Below are 25,073 nucleotides of genomic sequence, written 5' to 3'. Positions count from 1 at the left end.
AGGACTATTTGTAGTTTTTACACATTTATTTGTTTCCTGTCCTACTGCGTCGTATAAAAATTAATCATTTAACTTAGTGTCTGTGACATTTTTTCATGGTTTGTTGGGTAATTTTTAGTATTGATTAGTTTTTTTATGTATACAGAACATTTTCATTTTAATATGTAAAATCTGCAAATTTCCTACTTTGTGATTTCTACCCCCTGATTTAAGTATTTTAGATTCAATGACATGGAAAAATTCTTAGGGTAAAAAGCTGATTGATAAAATAGGAGCCTACGAAGGTCTTCCTTCTCTTGTACCATGTTGAGGGAGAAAGAAAGATGACACACGGGACTCGCATAGGGGCCTTTACAATCAGAGCAACCCGAGCAGGAGAGAGGGATGGTGATTCCTAGAAGGCTCGGGGGGTAATGATGAGCGCACCTAGGCTGGTGGCTTTGGGTGGATAAGGAGTGGACAAAGTGCAGTGACTGAGCCATGGCACTCCACCTGGTTACGCTGTAAGTGATCACAATTCGGCCATTCTATTTTGTCTCTCTTTCTCACCCAGGGATGTCTCTGAGCCTGTCTTGCTCCTACCCTCAGTCGTGTCGTATTGCTGTAGGGTCTGTAACACTGGTTGGGAATAAGCCACTAAGAACACCAGACTCTTTCTGTTTCTCATGGGTTTAAGAAGCAGTCACTTACTTATTATTGACTACCGCGTTATGTACTATGAGGGGCAAAACAAAAAAGGTGGAAGGACATAGATTCAGGGTATGTTTCAAAGGTGTAGTTGACAGGATTTGTTGAAGGTCTGGATGTAGGCCATGAGCAAAAGAGAAGCAAAGAGGCCCCAAAACTTTTGCCAGGAGCCCCTGGAGCAAGGAGTTGCCATATACTAAGATGGGATGAACAGCAGAAAAAGAAGTTTCGGGAGATAGCGATCAAGAGATCAGGTTTTGGATGCGTTAAATTTGATATGCCGTGAGACATATCAAATAGAAATGTACAGGTCCAAATGGAGATTATGGGGCTGCAGCTCAGAAGAGATACAGGCTAGAGACTTGTTAACAAACAGATATGTGAGATCACCAAGAGGTCAGGGTACCTAGAAGAGTGAACAAGATGAAGGACTGAGCCTTGGGACCTGCCACCGGGATGTTATTTAGAGGGCAGAGAGATGAGGATAAACTAACAAAGGAGACTGAGGGCAGCAACCAGAGAGACAAGAGGAAAGCCAGGACAGTTGGTGTCTTAGAAGCCAAGTGAAGGAAGTTCATCAGGCAGGAAAGAGTGATTGACTGGGTTGAATGTCGCTGGCAGGTCAGGCAAGATAGGAGCTAAGAGCTGATCTGTGGGTAGAGCAAAATGGGGATTACTAGGGCCTTTGACAAGAGCAATTTCAGAAGAGTGGTGAAGGCAAAAGCCTAAATGGAGTGGGTTCAAGGGAAGATGGGAGGAGAAACTGGGACAGAGTAGAATTGCACTGTCCAGTATGAGCCACCGCACACAGGGGGCTATTGAGCACTTGAAACGTGAGTACTCTGGGTTGAAATGTGCTATAAGGGTAACATAGGCATCAGAGTAGAATTACAAAGAGAATATAAAATATCTCAATAATTTGATAACAATCACATGTTGAAAAGATACTATTTTTGGATATGTTGGGTGAAATAAAATATATTATTTTTTTAGTGTTTATTTATTTTTGAGAGAGAGAGAGAGACAGCGTGCAAGCAGGGGAGGGTCAGAGAGAGAGAGGGAGATACAGAATCCGAAGCAGACTCCAGGCTCTGAGCTGTCAGCACAGAGCCTGACGTAGGGCTCGAACTCATGAACCACGAGATCATGACCTGAGCTGAAGTCAGATGCTTAACCGACTGAGCCACCCAGGTGCCCCTAAATAAAATACATTATTAAAATTAATTTCACTTGTTCCTTTTTAGTAAAAGAATTTAAGGTAGCTACTAGAGAAATCAAGGTTACAGATGTGGCTCATTATATTTCTACTGGACAGCACTGGTATGGACAATGTTTTCAAGTAGTTTTATTGTAAAGGGGAAACAGATAAATGGGTAGTAGTTGCTGGTGAGATGGGGTTAAGAGGAATCCACACCATGGGGGGAGTGGATTATTCATACAGAGTAACCGGAGGGAAGTGATGGTCTGGAAGCAGAGAGGTGGGTATTTATGGAAGTTTCTCTTCTGCATTCTTAGTGACATAGGAAGCCAATCCTCGGCTGAGAAACAGCTTGGGGGAGGAGGTTCTCTTTTATAATCACACTATAGACCGCAGAGTTTGACACAAGGTGCCTGGCTGTAGACTAGCTTAGAAGAGAAGGAAGGGACATTATGGTGTACTTTCTGGGTTCACTGGTATTTCATTACCAAAGACATAAAATGAAATAACCCACTGGACAGCTTGTCCCGCTTGGTCATCTTCTCCCTTTTATTTCTTGGATCTCAATTTCTTTTTATCAAAGCAGAAAATAAAAGACCCACTCTCAACCACCTCTGTGTGCTGGGTGTTAACATAGTTCCTTCTGCTGCAGGCAGCTTGGTTTCTTTACGACTTAATTGCCACAAAATGTTTCAGTCCAGAGCCCTGCATTTTCCAACGCATCCTTTTGTGTTTCGTGTTTTCCTGCTTCTTTTCTGCCTTCAGGAAAGAAGCAAGAGGACAACTCGCTTGTCTCCATCACTCCAGAGAAGGCTGGGTGGACTGGGGAGGCAGCCTCCCACCCCGCACCCTCCACCGCCATCGCCGGACTTGGCCACTCCTGGCCTGGGAGCAGCCAGGCTTCAAAGAGAAACCACTACTTCCTCCCCCAGCCCCAGCGCCAGCTTCACAGGCAGCTGGGCCGCTGATTAAACATGGAAGTTTCACTTCGGGCTACTTTCAACATTTGCATTATTCCAAAAGTTATTTTCAGGTATCCCATAAGGGATTTTTGGACCCCAGTACATGTGTGGTATTGAAACTTTTCTTCATAGCTGCAACACCCAAAGGTCCAAAATAACGTTTGAATACAATCCTTTCAGTGACCCCTGTGCTCCCTGGATGGGACCCAGGGCGGTGTCGAGAATCTCAGGCAGCCCACCAAGCTGCACCAATAGTGACTTCTGGACTCGTGACTTGTTGAAGTGTCAGGTTATTATGTTCTGGTGGAGAGGAAATCAAAAGGGGTCTAAGGTGACCAGTCTCAGACTCAGATTTGGTCTGAGGTTTGGCCGGGATCAAAACTTAAAAATGGTCAGTGTCCTGATCTTTCTTTTTCTTCCCTTGCTGTCTCAGAGCAATGATCACATAAAAATACCCCGAGTTTATTTCCTGTGAAATAGTTGCAGTTTACCTTTGGGCTGATGAGCATCTGTACTTAAAGGACCATAAAAACTGGAAGAGTTTACAAGATGCCGTGAGCTGGCACAATGTGGCAGGAGAGGAGAAAGCACTCAGGACGAGTAAATATTTTACAGCACCCACAGTTTTAGATTGTAACTGCTTGAACAGATAACTGCCCTTCTCTCTCCGGCTCCCTTCTCCTCTCCCTTCCCGTTCCTTTGGCTTGCTTTCTTTCTGCCATGTTTTTTTTTTTCCCCTCTCACTCAAAATTAACTTTTTGCATTTAATTCTGACTGCTTCCTCCAATAGTTAATTTGTTAGGTAACTATTAAACATTTTATAGAATTCTCTGAGCTTGCCATAATCATTTTCTTGGCTGACCATCTAGAGTCATTCCATGCCATGGGACAGTTGGAACTGGAAAGACAGGAATTTTTGTGTGGGTTGAGTTGGGTTACACCTGCTATTAAAAAGCCAGTCTTTGTGAACACAGAAACAAAAACAAATAAAATACAAGATAGTAAACAGCCAGCCTTGCTAAGCTGCATGCCTCCTTCTCTCTACAGTTGTCATTTTTGTGTGTGTTTGATTTGTCTGGGTTTTAGAAGTGATACCTCAATTTACAGCCTCCATAATCCTCAATGAATTAGTTTATGGTGAAACAAATCATACCAAGAAGGGCTCCTCCTAAGTCAGAGAGAATGATCTCTTTTGACTCTAAGGAGCATTTGATTTTAACAGCAGTTTGTTTCAAGGGGGTGCTCTCTTTTTTTCCCCCAAGGAAATGCTCATTTTAACAGTGGAAGGTATGATGGAAGAAAAAAAAATGTTTCTAGGCATTGTTGGTTTTTGGTTTTAGTATTGGGTTGAGTGTTAGGGCTAGGCAGATGTTTTTTTGCAAATGAATGAATTTTCTCAGTTTTTATAATGCTGAAAACTGAATGAGCAGATGGTACAGTGCTCTGGCTGTGGCATTAGGTAAGGCATTGAAGGACACTGCCCGCCAGAGGCAGGCACCATTGTCCTCTGACTTGATGAAGGACTTGGACTTTATTTTATTTATTTTTAGAGATTTTTAAAAGTTTATTTATTTTGAGAGGAAGAGAGAGAATGAGCAGGGGAGGGGCAGAGAGAGTGGGAGACAGAGAATCCCAGGCCCCGATGTAGGGCTCAAACTCAGGAACGTGAGTTCATGAACTGAGCCACAATCAAGAGTCGGTCGCTTAACTGACTGAGCCACCCAGGCGTCCCAAGACTTGGATTTTAAAATGCAGTTGGATTTCATATTCTGTCTTAATCGTCCTTCTGTGGCCTCATGTCAATCCACCATAAAAATTAGAAGTATCTGTTAGGAAAAATGGAAGAAAGAAAAAAAGTAAAGACAGAATTGCTCTACTGAGAAGTTAAATCAAGTTTGAGGGAGCAAAAATGTGTTGTATGTATGGGGCAAAGCTACACGAGGGCTCTCGTGTTCTGCTGGAGGGTGTAGACCAGCCATGAGGAAGTCACAAGAAAAAGAGTCTTCATACTTTTTGCAGGAGGCCTAGTTTTCCAAGGGCCTGACACAGAAGCGTGTGGACAGTTGAGAAAAGCAGCAAATTCAGCCGTCAGAAAGCTAGCTCCACTGTTGAGTGAACATTGTCGAATCTTTTCTCATTTAACTCTTAAGTAGGGGGTAAGGGAAGTTAAAAGGGGTGGTGGTAGGGAGCCCTCTTAGTTTTTATTCAAAAATTTCAGTTGTGCAGACTCAATAACTTCTCACCACATGCAGCGTGGTGGCTCTGGTTAATAATACTGTATTATCACTTGAAACTTGCTAAGAGGGCAGAATGTAAGTGTCCTCACCATAAAAAAAAAGAAAAAGAAAAAGAAAGGTCATGATGTAGGGTGATGGAATATTTACCAGCTAGATTAGGGTGATCATTTCATAATGTGTCACGTATATCAGAACATCAAGTTGTACACCTTAGCAAGAGACAAATTTTATATAACAAAACAAAAACAAAAAACTCATTGCCAACCTAAAAATTGCATGATTTCCTCGTATATTGTCTTCTAAAAATGTCCTACTGTTTCATCTTGCATTAAAGCCTATGATCCATTTGAATACATTTTTGTAAAATGTGGGGGGGGAAGACGTGTGATTTTAAATGAAGGACAAATCCTTAAAAAAAGGGCAGATAGTTCTTTGTAGCTGTGGGGGGTTTCTCTACATTGGGCTTTGGCCAGCACACCTCAGCCTCAGCTCCTGCTGGGTTTTCCGGGCATGACAGGATGGGCCGCTCAGGCAGCCACCTCTGCCCCGTTACTTGATTGTTTCCACGACGTGGGCTTATGTCCAGCATAGCTAGGTTGCTGGTTGGTGTCATATTGTAGGTTAAGTCACAATCTAGCACTTCTGATGGTCCCCTAGACTCCACCTTTTGGCTTTGCTCTGGTGGGAGTCAATCCCTTGCCGTATAACACACATCTTTTTTGGTGAGACCAACTCTGGAATGTTTAAAAATTATTTTGTATTGTGGTAAAAAAAACACTGCATAACATAAAATTTACCCTCCTGACCATTTCTAAGTGTATATAGTTCAGTAACGTCAAGCACCTTCTCATTGTTGCATAACCAATCGCCAGAACTTTTCCATCTTGCAAAACTAAAACTCTATACCCATTAAACTCCCCATCCCCCCCTTCTTCCAGCCCCTGGTAACCACCATTCTACTTTCTATTTCTAGGAATTTGATATTCTAGATAACTCATACAAGTGGAGTCATAAAATATTTATCTTTTGTGACTGACTTATTTCATGGAGCATATCCTCAAGGTTCATCCATTCTATAGCATATGTCAGAATTTCCTTCCTTTTTAAATTTTTTTAGATTTTTAGTGTTTACCTATTTTTGAGACAGAGAAAGCATGAGTGGAGGAGGGGAAGAGAAAGGGAGGGAGACACAGAATTCGAAGCAGACTCCAAGCTCTAAGCGGTGAGATCATGACCTGAGCCAAAGTCAGATGCTCAACCAACTGAGCCACCCAGGTGCCCCAAATGTTTATTTATTTTTGAGAGACAGGGAAAGCAGAGCATGAGCAGGGGCGGGGAGGGGCAGAGAGAGAGAGAGGGAGACACAGAATCCGAAGCAGGCTCCAGGCTCTGAGCTGTCAGCACAGAGCCCGACATGGGGCCTGAACTCACGAACTGTGAGATCATGACCTGAGCTGAAGTTGGACGCTCAACCAATGGAGGTACCCAGGCGCCCCAGAATTTCTTTCCTTTTAAAGGCTGAATAATATTTCATTGTGTGTGTATGCCACATTTTATTCCATTCGTTTCTCAGTGGACACTTGGCTTGCTTTCACCTCTAACTCTATTTCTTAGGATTCATCAGTTTGAGTGGCAATGCTGGTCTATTTAAATTTCTACAAAACTCTGTCCCAAGGCCTTAGTTGTCTTACTACATGAGACATCTTTTCCCCCAAAGCCCTTTGCTGATATTAAGAAAGTATCAACTTGAAATAAGGCAAAAGCGTAGCTGTATGTTCTTTCACTGTCTTACTGGAACATTTTCTAACAGGCCCACCCAAGGATCAACAGATTCATGGAGGGAAGGTGCCTTATCCAACAAACTCTTTGCTATTGATAAAGGCTCAGACTCTGTGAAGTGACGTGTTTGTTTATTGGTAGAACTTTGTTGGGTAGTGATGCAATGCAGGTGCTTTTGATCTAATTGAAGAGATGACCCTACAGGTTGTACTTTTATTGCCGTGTGTGACATTAACCAGTGTTCTATGTAATCTAGTAATCTAATTTGGATGTCTCTTCTTCAGTTTTCTTATATATTCAGTTCCTCAAATGCCCTTTGCATCAACCCCACCATTCTGCTTGCTTTCACGTTAATGAATTAAATAAATCCTGCTTCCTGCTAAATATACGTATAGCATGATTTTCTTTTCTTTGCTTCTCTTCCGTCTTTTTTTTTTTTTTTAAGAAAACTGGTCAACAATGCAACAATGCATTTACCCTGTAAGTGTGTCCGAGCATTTTAATCTACTATGAGGGCAAGGTACATTTCCATGTTGACACATGTAGAACGGCTAGGCTTCTGTCCATCACAACTGAAGTCTGTAACCTGAGCCACGAGTCTGGGAAGGCCTCAAGGTGGGTTTCCCAAAAGTCAGAGTGGGAAGGCTGGCTAAGCTCACAGGTTGCAGGAAAGATTATAAAATAAATAACAAGCTAAGTTTCCATAAACTCTGCATTCCCATAGCCACCTGCAGCCAAACCTCCCTCCTTTGGAGATGTGCCCCTTTCTTGCAAAGGGTTTACTATTGTGGCTTTACTCTGCACTGGCAAAGTGCTAGTCACTGTGGAAAGCAAGCCAGAGACACAACCGACCCCTTTTGCTTTCTACCTGTGTGTGTGTTGTTGTTGTTGTTGTTGTTGTTATTGTTGCACGGTATAGCCACAGAGCGTGGGATTTTAAGTATTCCAGAGATCGGTTTATTTGGCATTTAGTGAGGATTAAGTGGCTCATTTTAAGAATGTGTCCCTAAAGATCAGGGACTTACTCTCAAGGACGGAGGTAATATCTTAGTTGACTTCCTTTGTAATATCTGATACCTAGAAGAGAGACCAGCCTGAATTAATCAGAGCTTTATTGAATTCTGTAGGTTTTGTTTCTTCTTTTGCGCCACGCAAGAGAGAATACGAAGTGGTAATTTCGAGACTAAAAGGAGGATTAGAAAAGCAAATTAGGTCTTTTTAGTGAGTATTTTCAAGGCTATAGTAAACTTTGTTAAAAGTCTCCCATATAGCTTAATCATTGTCACATTGCAAACTCTTCTTTGACAAAAAGAAAAACTTTAAACTACTGCCTTCCTCAGTTTTCTCTATGTGTGGGAGCTACCCTCTGGGAGATGGTCTGTTTGAATGTGACTCTAAATTATTCAGTCAGCTGGTGTTCCACTCTAATTCGGTGGCCCTTTGGTTAGATGGAAAGGGTTGATGGTCTCACCCAAGGACTACGAAGATAACTCCCTTGCATTGTGACTTTACTCTGTGGAGTCAAAGGGATGACAAATGAAGAAATTTCTCTGCTGAAGCGCATGAGGCTAATGTCTGTTTCTGGGAACTCTTTCTTAATCCTGGTTTTAGAATTTTATGAACCTCCACTTTCCTTGTGATACATGTGTTTAGGGTCATTTCAGTCTTTAAGCAAAATTAGGACCTAGGGTTTTGTTTTGTTTTGTTTTGTTTTTTGGTGGTGGTGTTTTTAATTCTTACTCTGATATCATAATATTTCAGGAATAACCACAAGTGATTCTGTAATTCTTCCAGACGTTTTAGTTTAAACCTCAACAAACCATGGTCAGTATCAATAAATGTTTATTGAGTGTCAGCTGGGTAGGAGCCTTGTCTCTGGCATCTGAACAAGTCTGTTTCAAGTGGTTTGGATTTCCAAGATGTTCCGTTACCTGGGTTGGGAGTCTGAGATTTCCAAAGAGATCTGTGTTGTTTCCTAAGTTTTAAAATTAAATTCCCAATTTTTAAAGACATTCTCTGTAAGACCTGAGTACTTAGCAGTTTTCATTTATTAACTGCTTACCATGAGCTAGAAACTGTGGTTAGTCAAGTGTTTCACAAGCATTTCCGAATTTTAATCCCCACACTAACCCACTGAGTTGAGGGACGACCCTCATGATCCCCATTTTAGAGATGAGAACACTGAGTCTCAGTGAGAACATGCCATTTGTTCCAGGCCGCATAACAAGCTCGGAAACGAATCCGAGTCTGGTTCTGTCTGATTCCATGGCCTCACTGCTATATCATGTCCTTTGTTTTTTGATTGCCTCTTGCCAGTTCTCATTCAGTGCCATGATATTTCAGGACTTATGCATCACTTGGTTATACATTTTAAACCTGAGGAAACCAGCCCTGCATCGGCGAATGTTTGCCGAGTGTTGACTAACTCTATCCTTAACATTTTACATGTCCTTTTGCATGGTGTGGATTTCCAAATATTTCATTAACTGTCAGACATGTTTCTGACAGAGACTTTAATAGTGAAACTTATTTGAAATTGCCAATTATCTAGGATATTTTGTTTAAAGATGAGAACAGCCAGCAGTTTTAATTCCTTAAGTGTTGGAACATTTGGAAAAGAGAAACCCCAAATCAGCTTGCTAACAAATGGCTTAGTGAATGAATCAGCAGGACTGTGCTCTATGGTTCTTTTGGGATGTTGTCTATGTGTCCCCACAATCTGGGTGTAGTGTGATGAGTTGCCCTGCTGAGAAACCAGACTTGAAAGGATAAACAGGGTCGACAGAATAAACAGAGTAAACCCTGAGCATGGGGGGTGGGGGCGTTGCAAGCCAGCCTCCTTTTGCTGCCTTAAGTCACATGCCCGGCCTTTTGGGAATGCGCCCAAAGCTTTCCCTTTATGAACTGGTGGAAACAGCTTAACCCAGCCAATTTGTTGGATTTCTCATTGACTAGAGCAGCAGACCTGGGGGAACCTAGAAAGCTGGGCGTTGCACAGTGAACAAAACAAACACATGCACATGCCCATGCTGCAGAGAGAGAGGAAGAGGGTGTCACACAACACAGCACTTCTCTATTTCTCTCTCTCTCTCTCTCTCTCTCTCTCTCACACACACACACACACACACACACACACACACACATACACACACACACAGGATTAGCTAGAAAAGAAATGGATTTATTGTTGTTGATCATTAAGGCTGACGCCTCAATTAATGGAACATTTGTCTAAAAAGCTTCCATTCAGGGCGCCTGGGTGGCTCAGTCGGTGAAGCATCCGACTTCAGCTCAGGTCACGATCTCATGGTTCGTGACTTCGAGCCCCGCGTCTGGCTCTTTGCTGACAGCTCGGAGCCTGGAGCCTGCTTCAGATTCACCGTCTCCCTCTCTCTCTGCCCCTCTCCTGCTAGTGCTCTGTCTCTCTGTCAAAAATAAATACACATTAAAAAAATAAAAAATAAATAAAAAGCTTCCTTTTTATATTTGTCAAGTGATCTCCTCTGAGGAGCTTTAAAGGCACATACCAGTCCATGAGAACTGAGCAATTCGTCATCAAATGAATAAGCTGGGTTAAGGATTGGCAAGAAAGAGATATTGAAGAGGGAGCTGAGAAAAGTGGTGGAAAGCAAATGGAAGAATGAACCCTGTGTGCCAGCGATAGGGTCGCTTAGCAGCGGGAAAAACAACAGGAGAGCTCTCTCTATAGGAGAGCTCCCGGTTTGGACCCCCGAGGGACCTGGGCAAGTCTCCTTGCTGAGAGGAGAGGAGCTGTCATCTGGGAGTAAGTGCTTATGCCTTAAAAGCCCTTATCAGTGTAGCCCTGTGCTATGAGCCCGGTCCAGGTAATTCAAGAAAATTGTAGAAGTTGCATCATTTGTGTAGCCTAACAGCTGCATTTGGGAGCCTAGTCGGCAATGTCCCAGAGGTGGGCATGAGGGAGAAGAGAGAGGCGGTGGTCGGTGACAGGGACGCATGTGTCTCCTGGGCTGCTTTGAAGATCACCCACCGTGCCACCCGCCCCCGGCCGTGGGCCACCAGTGTGCACTTGTAACATGAGCTCAGACAGATCTGTTGACCCCCAGGACAGCTGCAGCTCGAGTTAATAGAACATAATTCAGCCCCTCAGCGATGCTTTCCTAGAAATCCAACAACGAATTCTCCGTGGATTCAGTCCAGGAATTCCCTTCCTATCTGAGAGAGCAAAAGTGCGTCCTCTGGCATTTGTTCATTTGCAGCCGTTGGATGAAACCTCAGTGACCCATGTCTCTGCTTTTCTTTTTCTCCCTGTCCCACGTACCCCTCCAGGGTCTTCTTAGAGGGTTGTGAGACGTAGTGGGGCTACCCTTCCATGGTTAGGATTCTCAGCAGTAGGACTTTCCCTTGTGATGTATGGAAGAGAGCCCCATTTCTAGTCACCAAGAAACAGAGGTACAGCTGAGACACGGTGACACTTGAAAGTCAAGGTTTTGAGGAAGAGGATGGAACATTGAGTTGAGACCTGGCTGACTCAGGATCTTTTTTTCCTTCTTAGGTGAACACATTCTTTTGATCACATCTCCCGAACAAGCATGAGACTTTCCAGGTGACATTTCTCTTCTTGGCCCAGAATACAGAGTATGGTGCTACTAACCAGAGCCCCTGGACTGAGGAAAGCATTCTCCTGCACAGAGCCCAAGGAGACCGAGAGGGGCAACAGAGGAGGAACTGTACTTTGTGTCTTTGAAAGGTAGTCTCGTAATTTCCCCTGCATTCTTTTCCCCTTAAGAATGTGCTTTGCTCTCGAAGCTGAGCCTCCCTGCTGCATTTGAAGTCATTAATTCCTTTTGCCTTGATGATAGCCTTGGAGAAGTTCTCCTGCTGGACATAGATGCATTTCACATTATGAAAAGAGCGCTCCAGAAGGCCACAGAATGGCCAGGGCTCTATTTATTTACTTTAGAGGTGGTGGCAGCTGAGGAAGAAGGTTCAAAAGAGACAAAGTTGTGCATGAATTATGATGTGATATGTTCAGCTTTTAGCTCGCCACTGGGCAGACCTTCAAAGTTAGTTTTCAATGGGCTTTTCTCAGGGGGCCACACCATCCTCTTCCAAATGTGAGTTTGAGGATGCTTCCCATCTTACATCACTCACAAATAACTGCTAGAGGAACCAGAAACAAAAACTATACAATTTACAGTTCCCCCGCTTTGATGTAAGGTGGGGTGGGGGGTGCCAAGCAAAGGCTTCTGAGTAGAATGTGGTTGGATTGCCTCAGAAAGCAAAGTCTTAAAGAGAGCAAGCTGCATTCGTGAATTAAAAATATTAGAAAGCCTTTACTCAGATTCAGTTGAGCTTGATTTGGGTCAAGGTGGGGGAGGGGAAGAGGAACGAAACCCAACAGCCTGTGCCAAGGATTTGCTGAACATTTTTTTTTTTTTAATGCTGACGGGCATTAAATTAAGTAACAACTGAAGATTACACAAGAGTAAACACTGCTGCTAATGTTTGACTAAAAGCTAACTGAGGGCTCTAAGTGACTCCAGTTAATTTACACATCATGCCAATAACAGCCCCAGGGGACTGTGTGTGGGGGGGTGCGCTGCTCAAGGTGGGGGAGACTTTTATAGCCACAAGCCACATTTTTAAATTTAGAAAAAGAAAACTAGAGCTGAAGGAACTGCTTTAGAGACTCCAGGGAAGGAGAGACAGAAAAAGAGAGAAAGGGGAATTGTATGTCTGTGCCTGCTGGGCTTGGGTTTAAAAAAAAGGGGGGGGGGACGTGTAACTTTTAAATAACTCTTCTAGGAGGAGGGAGTGTGCTAGGATCAAAGAGTTAACTGTTCCTGTGGGACAGGAGTCTTAATAAATTCTGGACTGTGCCAAGGGTTCCATCCATCCCAAATGAAGGAGCGTAAATTCCCCCGTGAGATCAAATAAAATTGATTTAACTTTGCAACGTTTAGCTTCAAGATAAAATTTAAGTGTGCAGCAGATGATGTTAAAATTATAGTCCCTCTTCAGCACGACCTCTTTTGATACAGTTTTAAATGCTTTTAAAATGGGATGTGTCGTTTATTTAGTAACATAGCAGTTGATATCCTTAGATTGGGATTTCATCATGCACTTTAATTTTCTAGGGCATTGGGGATGACCATAATTGCTGAACAATTCAATGGAGTGGAATGGGCTAAGTCAGCACTTTTTATTGCATTTTTCCACATAATATCTGAAATCTTCTTTCTCATTGCAGTGTGTTTATGAAAGCAAGGCATTTAACCCTCACATTTCCTGGGCTTGAATAATTTTCTTAATAAGGCATAAAACGTTTGCAAATTTGCATGTCATTGTGAAGGAGGTAACTCTGTTTAGCATGTCGGGGATCAGGACATCTTGTCTGGTGCTTGACAACCTTCAGGGGATCCTCAAGGAAAGCCAGTGTTTCCAAAGACCCTCTTTCTTCTCAAGTTTTTGTCTTCTCTCAGGCAAAGGCAAAACATCTGCTGTGCTAGGCCAGTCTTAGGTTTAGTCTTGGAGTCTCAAAAATGAACAGTGGAAAGGTCTGGATAACATTGATGTTTCTGGGTTTGCCCAGATGAAACTTTAAAAATCCTAAAAGCCACCAAAATTTCTGCTCTTTCCCTTGATGGTCCTGGATTATCAGGCTGGAGAAATGGAACGGGTGGCTATGTTCCAGTGCTATTGAATGTTGTGTGAACTTACTGATACGAGCCTTTTCACTCTGGCAGCCTATTCTGATTTCTAGCATTCTCCGGGGACCCTCCCAGCATGTCAGAAACCAAGCACCCTGTCTGCAGGGTCAGCCCCGATGCTAGAGAAGCTAGAAGAAAAAAAAAATCATGCTGTCTCATCCCTTCCGCACTGTTAGTTGACTCACTCTGTGACTTTTATTGCCAGATCCAAAACTTGATGGCCGACCTGACTAAGGTCACCAGCCCCACACAGCTATTTAAAAAAATTGAAATCACTTGGCATTTTCAGTGCTTGCCATTTGCGAGTTTTTTCGAACATTCTGATGAGCAGTTCTCAAAAATGTATCGCCTCCAAATAGGAAGGTGGGCCAAACCACAGCAAAACTGAAAGTGGCACTTCAAGTGCCTGGAATCAGTCGACACTGGTGTGGTAGCTGGTATCCACCATACCTGATGTTAAAACCAGAGACGAGGGGTCTCCCATGTCTTCTGGGCCAGTTTGTTACGCAACCTTAAGGAATGTCTAAGGGGGGGGTGGGTTTTCACGTATGGAGAGGTTTTGAAATGTGAACAGCTAACTCACTGTAATTCATAAAAAGTTTGCCATGAGTCAGTGACTGTAGATATTGTCACATTGTGTGAACAAACAGCCTGATTGTAATGATGTGGCATTTCTTGTCCTTGTCTTCAGTAGACGATCCGATGTCAGGTTGCAGTTGTCTGCTGTTTTAGCTCTTCTACTTGAACCTGAAAAGGGAAACTGCTGTAATTTCTTGAAACTCTGAATTGCAAAGCTGGGGAGTGGCGAATGGTACGGTAATAACAGGAATAGCTGAAATTTATTGTGAATCTACTCTGCGCACTGCTCTGAGCAACAACCCCGTGAGGAAGGTACTGTTGTTCTCTCACTGCGAAGTTTAGGAAGTGACGCACGGGAAGATAAGCCAAGTGTCCATGGTCGTCCAGCGGTTGGTGGAGGAGGAGGCTGGGTTTAGCCATAGCTGTCTTCATCCAGTCTTGGGCTCCGCCAGGGGGAGGAGAAGTCATCACTGCCTTCCCGGGCACCCAGACACATTAGACACCACACACTGGAGTCGGGGGAGAGAGATTGGATTTCTTGAAGCCACGTCAAACCCCAGTCTCTATTATGCCTTAAAAAAAAAAAAAATCCATCTCTTCCCATCTCTTTTTGCAATTTAGAACACACACTTCAGTTTTTAAGAACAGATTATTTGAGGGGTACTTGGGTGACTCAGTTGGTTCAGTGTCCAACTCTTGATTTCCGCGCAGGTTCTGATCTCATTGTTCGTGGGACCGAGCTCCATGCTGATAGTGCGGAGCCTGCTTGGGATTGTCTCTCTCCCCCTTTCTCTGCCCCTCTCCTGCTTGTGCTCTCTCTCACTCTCTCAAAATAAATTCATAAACTTTAAAAAAAGAATAGATTATTTTATTGGAAAAGCATAATAGCCACACTGAGCTTACCACACATCAGAAATTATTCAAAGTACTTTACATTTATTATTCATTTTATTCTCAACTGTATGAAGTGGATAGTATTTTTATCACCATTTTACAGATGAGCAAACTGAAGCAAAGATAGGTCATGTCACTCGTTTAAAGTTGCCTAGTTAAGGGGATGCAGAGATAGACGCACACCCAGGCAGTCTGGTCCCATGGCCCATGGTCTTGACACTACTTATCTCTGTCTCCAATGAGCTGAGGACTATTCAATGAGATTCAAGCTTCAAGAAAATAATTTGGGCTGAGTTCTATCACAGCTGATAGTGGAATTGGCCGTTTCGTCACTACTGTGAGCAGCACTGTGTTCCCTCTGCTGTTACAGCAGCACATTCCAGGACGGACCCCAGAGGGAGGGTCTGCGAAGGCCTGAGTTACCCCCCAGCAGCTGAGACTCGGTGATTTCTAACTCTTACTTCTCTATGCCCTGGTTCTCTTGCCTCAGAACCAAGGCCTGACAACAATGGCCTCTTTTATTTGTGGTGTTTTCCAAAGCAATCTCGCACGCATTTCCTCATGTGATAGGAGTCTCACCAAGGTTCTGTGGGGGTGTGATTGTGCAAGAACCGTCTTCAAGAATTGTGAACCAAAAGGGCGGGACACAAAACCTGGTTTTTTGATTCTAAGCCAAAACACGTTTAAACCATATCCCTGATTCTGTCTCCGGTGGAGACAACATCTAAGAACAAGTTTCCCTGTCATGTTGCAGTTTCTGTGGTAGATTGTGACCCCTTTTTCTTACAGCGGGTCTGTATGCAGCGGTCCGACCGGCCACGGGAACTGGCTGAAGACCACTCACGTGCTCACGCTGTATTCTGTGCTCGGATCCACCTGTCATGGTGGACACCTTATAGCAACAGATGAGGATATCAGAACTAGTTACGTTTAAGAGCTCAGGTTGGAGCTGGAGCCCCCCCCGCAGGGCAGCAAGGACAACCAACCGTACAGAGAAGAATGACTAAAATAAGCTGGACTCTGGCTTCCGCACAGAAATGTTGTTTCTTCTTAGAGCAGAGAAATTAACAAGACCTGTTGATAGTGAGTGGGGGCAGGTCTCCCATACTCCCCCTTCTCCTCCACTCCCTGGGGTTTGGGAGCCCAGGGAGGCTTAGATAGATGGCCTACGTCATCAGGACTGCTTGCAGCCCACAAGGATCTAGCTTAGCTAGAGTCTGGATACCAGAACCCCAGCTCAGAATTTCAGAACTGTCTGGGAAGTTTCCACAGATCTGAATCTGTGACCTGGAAACAGGCTTTTACCACATATCCTCAAGTAATGTGACTGGCCAGCTTGTAAAGTGATCCTAAGGAAAGCTCAAATCCTCTGCTTCAACCAGGTGGAGGGAAGGAGTGAGCGGAAGAAAAGCGAGGAACCTGGAAAGAAAAAGGCCCCAAAAGACGTGTGAAAGGAAAGCTCACAAAGCACCTTTTTAAGAAGGCTTTAAGCTGGAGTTGACAGGCAAGGCACCAGCAGACGCATATGGGCAGGTTAATGTCCCTAAAATCAAGCAGGAGCCAGTAATAACAGGGTCAGGCAAATAGAAAGTTACAGCTGGTAAGGAAGTCTGTGCAGTACAGCATGAGATGTAGCAATTATTCTGCGTATAAGGCCTGGCTCCCCAGCTCTGGGCACAGACACTGGGGCCAGAGATAGGTTCTGCTTCTCATAAAGCATCGTCTTCCCTCTGGGACAGATCCTTGGAGAATTAGGAGGGCTTTAGAGCAAAGTCAAGCATTATCTATACTTACTGGGTCCTGGAGGCCAGGTTAGAAGCTGCGTGCCTGGTTATTGCCTGCAGCTGGGATGGTCTCCGTCGGCTGGATGGAGCAGGGGCCGTTTATACGTGCGCCGTGAGCCCTGACCTAGCACTTGGGTGGCATTTGCGAGCTACAGCGGTGATTGTTGCTGTGACTGGGGCCCCGACTTTGGATCTGTTTGTTATCGCTTACCTTCCTCTGGTGGTTTGGGTAGGCGCTACTTTGGGGGAACAAACTAAATATGACAAGTTTCTGAGCTTGGCAGTAGCTGCCGATCGCTTGCCTGTCTGTTGCAGGGCTCTTTCTTTTTCTAAAGTAGTAGAGTGCTGGCTTCTGTTTCACTGGTTTCTATTTCTGTAAAAAAACATTTCAGGACTGCTTTCCTCATCGTTCCTACTAAAAATTAACGTTCCCTTCCTTTCTGCCCTGGAAGGGCTGACCCATATTCACCCGATCTGTTCCCTCCTCGCCCGCTGCCAGCACCAGGCGGGTTACCACCATCAGATGTTCCGCCCTGGCCAGCACATGTTTTTAAATGACTGTGCAGTACCCGTGGTTATAAAAACAAATGGACCTAGACAAGGTCCCAGCAGGCCACGGGGATACACCCACGTTCTCCATCCCTGCTGAGCTGGGCTCTCGCTTTGAGTCTTCTCCTAGTCAGAACTCTAAATGCCCTCATTTGCGCGACTGTTTTGGTAGTCGCAAGGCTTGATGGGGCTCCTAGACGTGAAATGTGCACAGAAGGATGCTAGTTCAGAGGACACACTTGGGGGTCAAAACTAGGTGTGAACTCTGATGCAGTCACTTACTGAGTATGTGCTCCTACGGGTCAGTTTTGTTTTTTTTTTTTCAACGTTTATTTATTTTTGGGACAGAGAGAGACAGAGCATGAACGGGGGAGGGGCAGAGAGAGAGGGAGACACAGAATCGGAAACAGGCTCCAGGCTCTGAGCCATCAGCCCAGAGCCTGACGCGGGGCTCGAACTCCCGGACCGCGAGATCGTGACCTGGCTGAAGTCGGACGCTTAACCGACTGCGCCACCCAGGCGCCCCCGGGTCAGTTTTTTTAACCTCTATGACTCAGTTTTCCCATCTACAAAATGGGGAAGCAGCAACATCAGTCTGTACGGGGCTCTTGTGAGACTTGCATGAGATCATGAATGTGAGGTTCTTAGCACAGTGCCTGATACAGGGGAAAATGTTATTTTAATACAAGTTTTGCTATTTGTTATCATTTCCTTGTTTTCTCCAAAACGTAGCCGATCTTAGCGCACACCTGTTTGTGTATGTAGGGAGGGAGGTCTGATGATTTGGAGAATGCGGAGAGGGGAGCCTCTTTGAAGCAAATGCCACATTTAACTCTCGTATCACCATCATCAGCCCAAGGCAGCCCAGAACTTGCCCTGCTGCCTTCACATGAGCCATCCTCAGCTGGAGCCCAGGAGAAGGTAGAGTAGCAAGGGCCACAGAGCTCTCGTGGGAGGGGACTTGGTTATTCACCACAGGCATCACCGGGTTGTCACTTTGCACACAGGAGACGGTCAGACGGGACTGGCAGGTGATGCCCAAGGCATCACTAGACGCCCGTGGCACCATGAACCAGAGCCTTTCTCTCCTGCTGGTGAAAATTTGTAGCCCAGGGCTCAGTGAAGTACCTGAAAGAAGGCTGGTGATGAAAATGTTCACCTTTGCCTTCCAAGACTACAGCTCCTTCCCACAAGCTGGGCAACTGATGCACCAGAGTCTGCGTGGCCATCCATAGACCCTGCCAATCAGCATCTCTGCCGAGCAGAGCAGCAGAACTGGCCATGGATACAGTGAAACACCATTTAAACCAGTGATTCTCAAACCAGGAGTCCTCATGGCACAGACCTCGGGTGAGCTGGACTTAGCGAGGTGGCAAGAGTCCTTCTCAATAAAGGACCAAGTTAGCAAATAGAAGGTTCTCTAACTTCCCTCACACGATTAACTACAAACAGACAAACATGTATGGCCCCTCTCTGTACGTACTGCTAAATGAATGCCTAATATATAAACAATTAACCGGGACATAGTAAGAGGAAAAAGAAAACAGATGAAATCAATAAGGCACCTTCTTAGTGTGACATATAATTCAGATATTTTGTGCTTGAGGTAAAGTAGCCCTAAGTGGTCAACTCCAGACCTAGGTGGATGATGAAGTCTGTGTGTCTGTGGGTTTGAATGTAAGCCTACCAAATGCCTTATTCTCCCACGTTTCTTGTCCTCATGTGTCTCCAGGGTAAGAGTTAATATAAGCTACAAATATTCTTCCAGGACTAGTTATTAACTGTAAATGTTGAAAGGCCTTGACAAATATAAAATGTTATATATAGGCACAACAGTAGATCAGAGAGTTAGCTTCATCAAGTGGGACTCAGAGTTTTCCTTAAACACCACGATCTCTTCGTTTCCCAGCAGTTCCAGGGCAGACTAAAGTTCCACGGTATATCTTTTTAATGTGGCAGGCCTCAAGGGTAGATTGAGTTAGGCAATTTATCCTCTTTTATGCCCTGTATTCACAGACAACACTCCAATGGGGTAACATAAAACCACAGATAGGTTTCTTTACAATGGTGTTTAAGCGAACTAGGAAAGCAGCCCAAGCCATGTGTGTGGAACCAGGAAAAGAGGTATCAGGGGAGGCCATGGACGTTAAATGACAAAAATGAGAAACCTTCTTAACTGCTCCAGACGTTATGCTTAAAGGCGCATTTCTTTGGCAACTTACATGTTTCTGAAATTGGTTCTCAGGCCTTGGATCACCCCAAGGTGTTGATGTTGCGTTTTGACTCAGTAGAAGCCAACCCTCCCCAGACCGTCCAGCCCTCACCCACAGACCGCACGCTCACACCATTCAGCAATCAGATGACAGAGAGGAAAAGTTCAAAGAGGGTTATTTCTCAGAACCCGCTGGCTCATCTCCTCTCCAGTATGTTACTCACACTGGAGATGTACAAAACCTGTAAAAATATACTGGGACTCTGCCGCGTGCATACGTGCGCACGTACATGCACACGCATGTGCCATTGGCACTCATGCCACGAGGGCCACCCTTCCTGCCGGCTCCTCGCCTTGTCAGGCTTGTCTGCACATGACGGCCCAACTGAAGGCAGGCCAAGTCTCAGGGGAGGAATCTGCCTGGGTCTGGAGCTGGAGTTCAGGTTTGCTGACTTGGGAACTGACCTGTTGGTCGTCAGCAAAGAAAACATGGCTGTTAAACGAGCAGCAGAGGACTTTGTGCTAGTTGCTGATGGCTGGCTTTGGTTCCAATTGGAAGCCTGAGAAATAAAAATACTACAGAGAATATATAGGGACAGAAAACAGAGCAGAGGTTGCCAGGGGGTGAGGGTAAGAGGAAGGAGATTGATTACGAGAGCTACAGAACTTCTCAGGGTGTCAGAAACATCTGTTTGGTAGAAGGGTGGTTATTTGACTGTGTCTGTTTGTCAAAACTCGTAGACCTGTGTCCGAAAAAGACGGAATTCTACCAATGTAAATGATAACTATTTAAAAACAATTGAAGGAAGACAGTCATTTTTGTCTATTAAATTGATGAATGTTTTGAACAATGAAACAGATGATTACATATTTTGGAGAAAGTTCAGGAAAAGAAAAGTATCATACACGGTCGAGGGAAGTGTGAAGATTTTTGAATGTTTCTGGCTGGAAATGTGGCAATATGTATCCAAAGACTTAAAGCTGTGAGTAATATTTTACCTGATAATTCCTCTTCTAGGGATCTATCCTTAGAAAATATTTTCAAGGGATATAAAGATCTAGGTACAAGGAAGTTTATTGCAATGTTGACTGTAAAGGGAAACATTCTACAAATAATGTTTATAATTACAGTACATCTGTAGGCAGTAAGAATTATATTCTCAAAAATATTTAAGACTTTGGAAAAAAAGTAAAAAATTAATGTGAAGTGACAAAATTGGATACAAAGCTTCACATACAACATGCTTTTTATCTTTTGTAAAAAATGGTGGGTTTGGTTATATGTGTATATACATATGTACAAACAGAAAAAAGACTGGAAGGATTTGCACAAATGAAGTGTTAATAGTGGTTATCAGGATAGTGGGATTAACAGTGGTTTTAAAAATTATCTTTATTTGCTATTTTTCCACACTTTCTGCAGAAAGAATGTATTAGCTTTATGATCAGAAATATAAATATTATTTTTTGCAGTTTTCTTTGCTATCAAGGGCTCCCCCTGCTGCTCACCTAAAAAATTATGGTGGGTTGGCCTCCTACCACTTATTTCTGATTTTCCTCATCTTCTAAAAAGCTCCATGGGGCGCCTGGGTGGCGCAGTCGGTTAAGCGTCCGACTTCAGCCAGGTCACGATCTCGCGGTCCGGGAGTTCGAGCCCCGCGTCAGGCTCTGGGCTGATGGCTCAGAGCCTGGAGCCTGTTTCCGATTCTGTGTCTCCCTCTCTCTCTGCCCCTCCCCCGTTCATGCTCTGTCTCTCTCTGTCCCAAAAATAAATAAACGTTGAAAAAAAAAAAAAATTTAAAAAGCTCCATGCTGGATCTTGATGACTACTGTCTACTTGTTACTTGTCTTAGGAGCAAACTAATCTAATTTGAATACTTGGAATGATATGCCAAGTTCTAGTCTTTTTGTAAAAATTGCAATGTAATTCACATACGCTAGTCATTCATTTAAAGTCATTCATGATTCAGTGTTTTTTAGTATAGTCACAAAATTGTGCAACTGTCATTAATATATAATTCCAGAAAATTTCCATCATTCCTAAAAGAAACCTCATACCCATTAGCAGTGACTTCCTGTCACCCCCTTGTCCAGTGCCTGGTAATCACTAAGCTCCTTTCTGTGTCTATGGATTTACATATTTTGGATTTTTCATATAAATGGAGCCATATCATGTATGGCCTTTTGTGTCTGGCTTCTTTCACTTAGCATGATGTTTTTACAAAGTTACAATCCGTGTTGTAGCATGTGTCAGAACTTCATTCCTTATATGACTGAATAATATTCCATTGTTTGAATATTCCACATTTCATTTAGCTACTCCTCAGTAATGGACATTTGGTTGTTTCTACTTTTTGGCTATCATAATTAATGCTTTTATGAATATACACAAACATTTTTGTGGACGTATTCTTCAGTTCTCTTGGGTATATAGCTAGATGTGAAATTGCTGAGTCATATTATAACTCTAAACTTTTTGGGGAACTGCCAACTCATTTTAGAAGGGACTATCATTTTATATTTTCACTAGCATTGTATGAGGGTTCCAATCTGTCCTTATCCTCACCAATACATATATACTGTATTTCTAATTAAAGCTGTCCTAGCGGGTGTTCAGTTTTACCGTGTTATGGTTTACATCTGCGTTTCTCTCATGACTAACCATGTTGAATATCTTTTCACGTGTTTTCTGGCTAGAGTATGAAGCTTTCAAAATTGGGATGTGAGTCTTCCAACTTTGTTCTTTTCCCAGTTATTTTGGTTATTCTGAGTCCCTTGAATTTCCATATGAACTTTAGGATTATCTTGTTAATTTTTGCAAATAGAAGTTGCTGGGATTTTGATAGAGATAGGGATTTTGAAATCTGTAGATTAAAACAGAGAGTATTGCCATCTTAATAGTTTTAAGTTTTTTAATCCATGACCCCTAGATGTCTTTCCAGAAATTAAGGTCTTCTTTAATTTGTTTCAATGATGTTTTGTATTTTTCACTGTACAAGTCTTACACTTATTTTGTTAAATTTATTCCTAAGAATTTTATTCTTTTTAATGCTATTGTAGGTGAAATTTTCTTAATTCTATTTCCTGACTGCTCATTACTAGGGCATGGAAATACCATTGATTTTTCTATATTGATCTTTTATCCTGCAAACTTGATGAACTGGTTTATTAGCTCTAATAGATATTAATGGATTCCTTAGAAGTTTTTGTTTACAAGATCATATCATCAGCAAATAGAGATAGATTTACTTCTTCCTCTCCTCTCTGGATGCCTTTTATTTCTCTTTCTTCACTAATCAACCTGGTGATAACGTCCCAGTTTGATGTTGAATAGAAGTGGTTAGAAAGAACATCTTTTTCCTGTTCTTAGTAGGAAAGCTTTCACACTTTCAGCATTAAGTATGATGTTAACTGTGGGCTTTTCTTAGATGCTGTTTATCAGGTTGAGGAAACTCCTTTCCATCCCAGTTTATTGAGTGTTTTAATACGATTTTTATGTGATTTTTTTTCATCCTGGATTTGTTCAAATGATTTTTCTGTGTCTATTGATCATGTGATCGTTTTTTCTTCTTATTAATGCAGAGTATGACATTGATTGATTTTGGTATGTTGAACCAACTTTGCACTTCAGGGATAAACTCCAGTTCATTATTTTGTGTAATTGCCCCCTTTTCTTTTTATATTGCTAAATCATCTGTGCCAGTACTTTGTTGAGAACTTTTGCATATATATTCATTAGGGATGCTGGTTTATAGTTTTTTCTTTCCTTGTGATGTCTTTGGATTTGGTGTCAGGGTAACACTGATTTCATTGAATGAATTAGGAAATATTACCTTTCCTTCTATGGTTTTGGAAGAGTTTGTGAAGTATTTGTGTTAATTTTTCTTTAAACATTTGGTGGAATTTACCACTGAAGCTCTCTGTTCCTGGGCTTTACTTTCATGGAAAGTGTTTTTATTACTACATTTTTTTTTTGGCTTCTTTATGTTTATTTATGTTTTCTATTTCTTCCTGAGTCAGTTTCAGTAGTTTGTATCTTAGGACACAATAACTTGTGTATAATTTGTTGGAATAAAATTACTAAAATAGTTCATTTTAACCCTTTTTATTTTTTATGTAAATAGAAATCACTTATTTTATTTCTGCAAGATTTCTTTTTCATTCCTGATTTTGAAATTAAAGTTCTCTCTTTTTTTGAGGTAACTCTAAGCTAAAGGTTTCTCAATTTTGTTGATCTTTTCAAAGAATGACGTTTAGTTTCATTGATTTCCTTTATTTTTCTCTTTTCTATTTCACTGATTTCCACTCAAATATATATTATTTATTTCCTTCCTTTTTTGGGGAGGGATGGTTATTTATCTCTTATTTTTTTGGTTTCTTAAAGTATAAGATTGTTGATTTGAAATCTTTCTTCTTTTTCATAATAGATATTTATAGCTATACGTTTCCCTCTTAGTGCTGCTTTAGCTGCATCACATAAGTTTTGATATATTATCTTTTCATTTTAATTCATGTCAGAGTGTTTTCCAATTTCTCCTGTGATGTCTTATTTAATTTATTTATTACTTAAGAACATGTTGCTTAATTTCCATATATTTGTGAATTTCCTACATATCTTTCAGTAATTGATGTCTAACTTTATTCCATTATGATTGAAAAACACACTATGATTTCAGTCCTTGTAAATTTAGTGAGACTTGTTTTATGGTCTAACATATGGTATATCTTAAAAAACCTTCTATGTGTATTTCAGAAGAATGTGTATTCTACTGTTGTTGTGTGCAGTGTTCAGTAGACATCTGTTAGTTTTAGTTAGTTTATAATGTTGTTCAAGTTTCTATTTCCTTTTTTATCTTATGTATAGTTGATCTGTGCATTACTGAAAGTGGGTACTGAAACCTCCAACTATTAATGTTGAACTGTCCATTTATTCCTCCATTTGATTTTTGGTTCATGTATTTTAGGACTCTTTGTGGGTGCATACTTGCTTATAAATGCTGTATTTACTGTAGGGATTGGTCTTTCACTCTAATAACTATTTTTGTCTTAAAAATCTATTTTGTCTGCTATTGGTATAGACAGTCCTGCCCCCTTTTGTTTAACATTCATGTGGTATATATTTTTCCATCCTTTTCTTTTTTTAAAAGTTACTTATTTAAATTCAAGTTAGTTAACATACAGTGTAGTATTGGTTACAGGAGTAGAACCCAGTGATTCATCACTTCCATATAACACCCAGTGCTCATCCCAACAAATGCCCTCCTTAATGCCCATCACCCATTTAGCGCCCCCCCACTCCCCTCCCCTCCAGCAACCCTCAGTTTGTTCTCTGTATTTAAGAGTCTCTTATATTTGCCTCCCTCTCTGTATTTAGCTTATTTAGCTTCAACGTGTGTGTGTGTGTGTGTGTGTGTGTGTGTGTGTGTGTCTTTGAATCTAAAGTGTGCCTGGGGTAGATAGCATATATTAAGTCATATTTTTTGTCCATTCTGCTAACATC

General features: G+C 42.4%; 1 long non-coding RNA gene across 1 annotated transcript in view; it reads left to right on the top strand.

The window, feature by feature from the left end:
* LOC124511004 (uncharacterized) overlaps positions 1 to 25,073 on the top strand; it is a 207,382-nt gene that overhangs the window by 132,995 nt on the left and 49,314 nt on the right. The window contains exon 2 of the long non-coding RNA XR_006961807.1: positions 11,398 to 11,592. This is a non-coding gene — a long non-coding RNA (uncharacterized LOC124511004). The remainder of the gene's footprint in view (positions 1 to 11,397; positions 11,593 to 25,073) is intronic.

The sequence above is a fragment of the Lynx rufus genome, unplaced genomic scaffold (assembly GCF_022079265.1).
Source record: "Lynx rufus isolate CCGP_SWC_20201006 ecotype Redwood Valley unplaced genomic scaffold, mLynRuf1.p SCAF_1, whole genome shotgun sequence".
In the NCBI taxonomy this organism is placed as follows: Eukaryota; Metazoa; Chordata; class Mammalia; order Carnivora; family Felidae; genus Lynx; species Lynx rufus.
The sequence above is the reverse complement of the archived record's forward strand: the minus strand, read 5'-3'. Positions and strand labels throughout refer to the sequence as shown.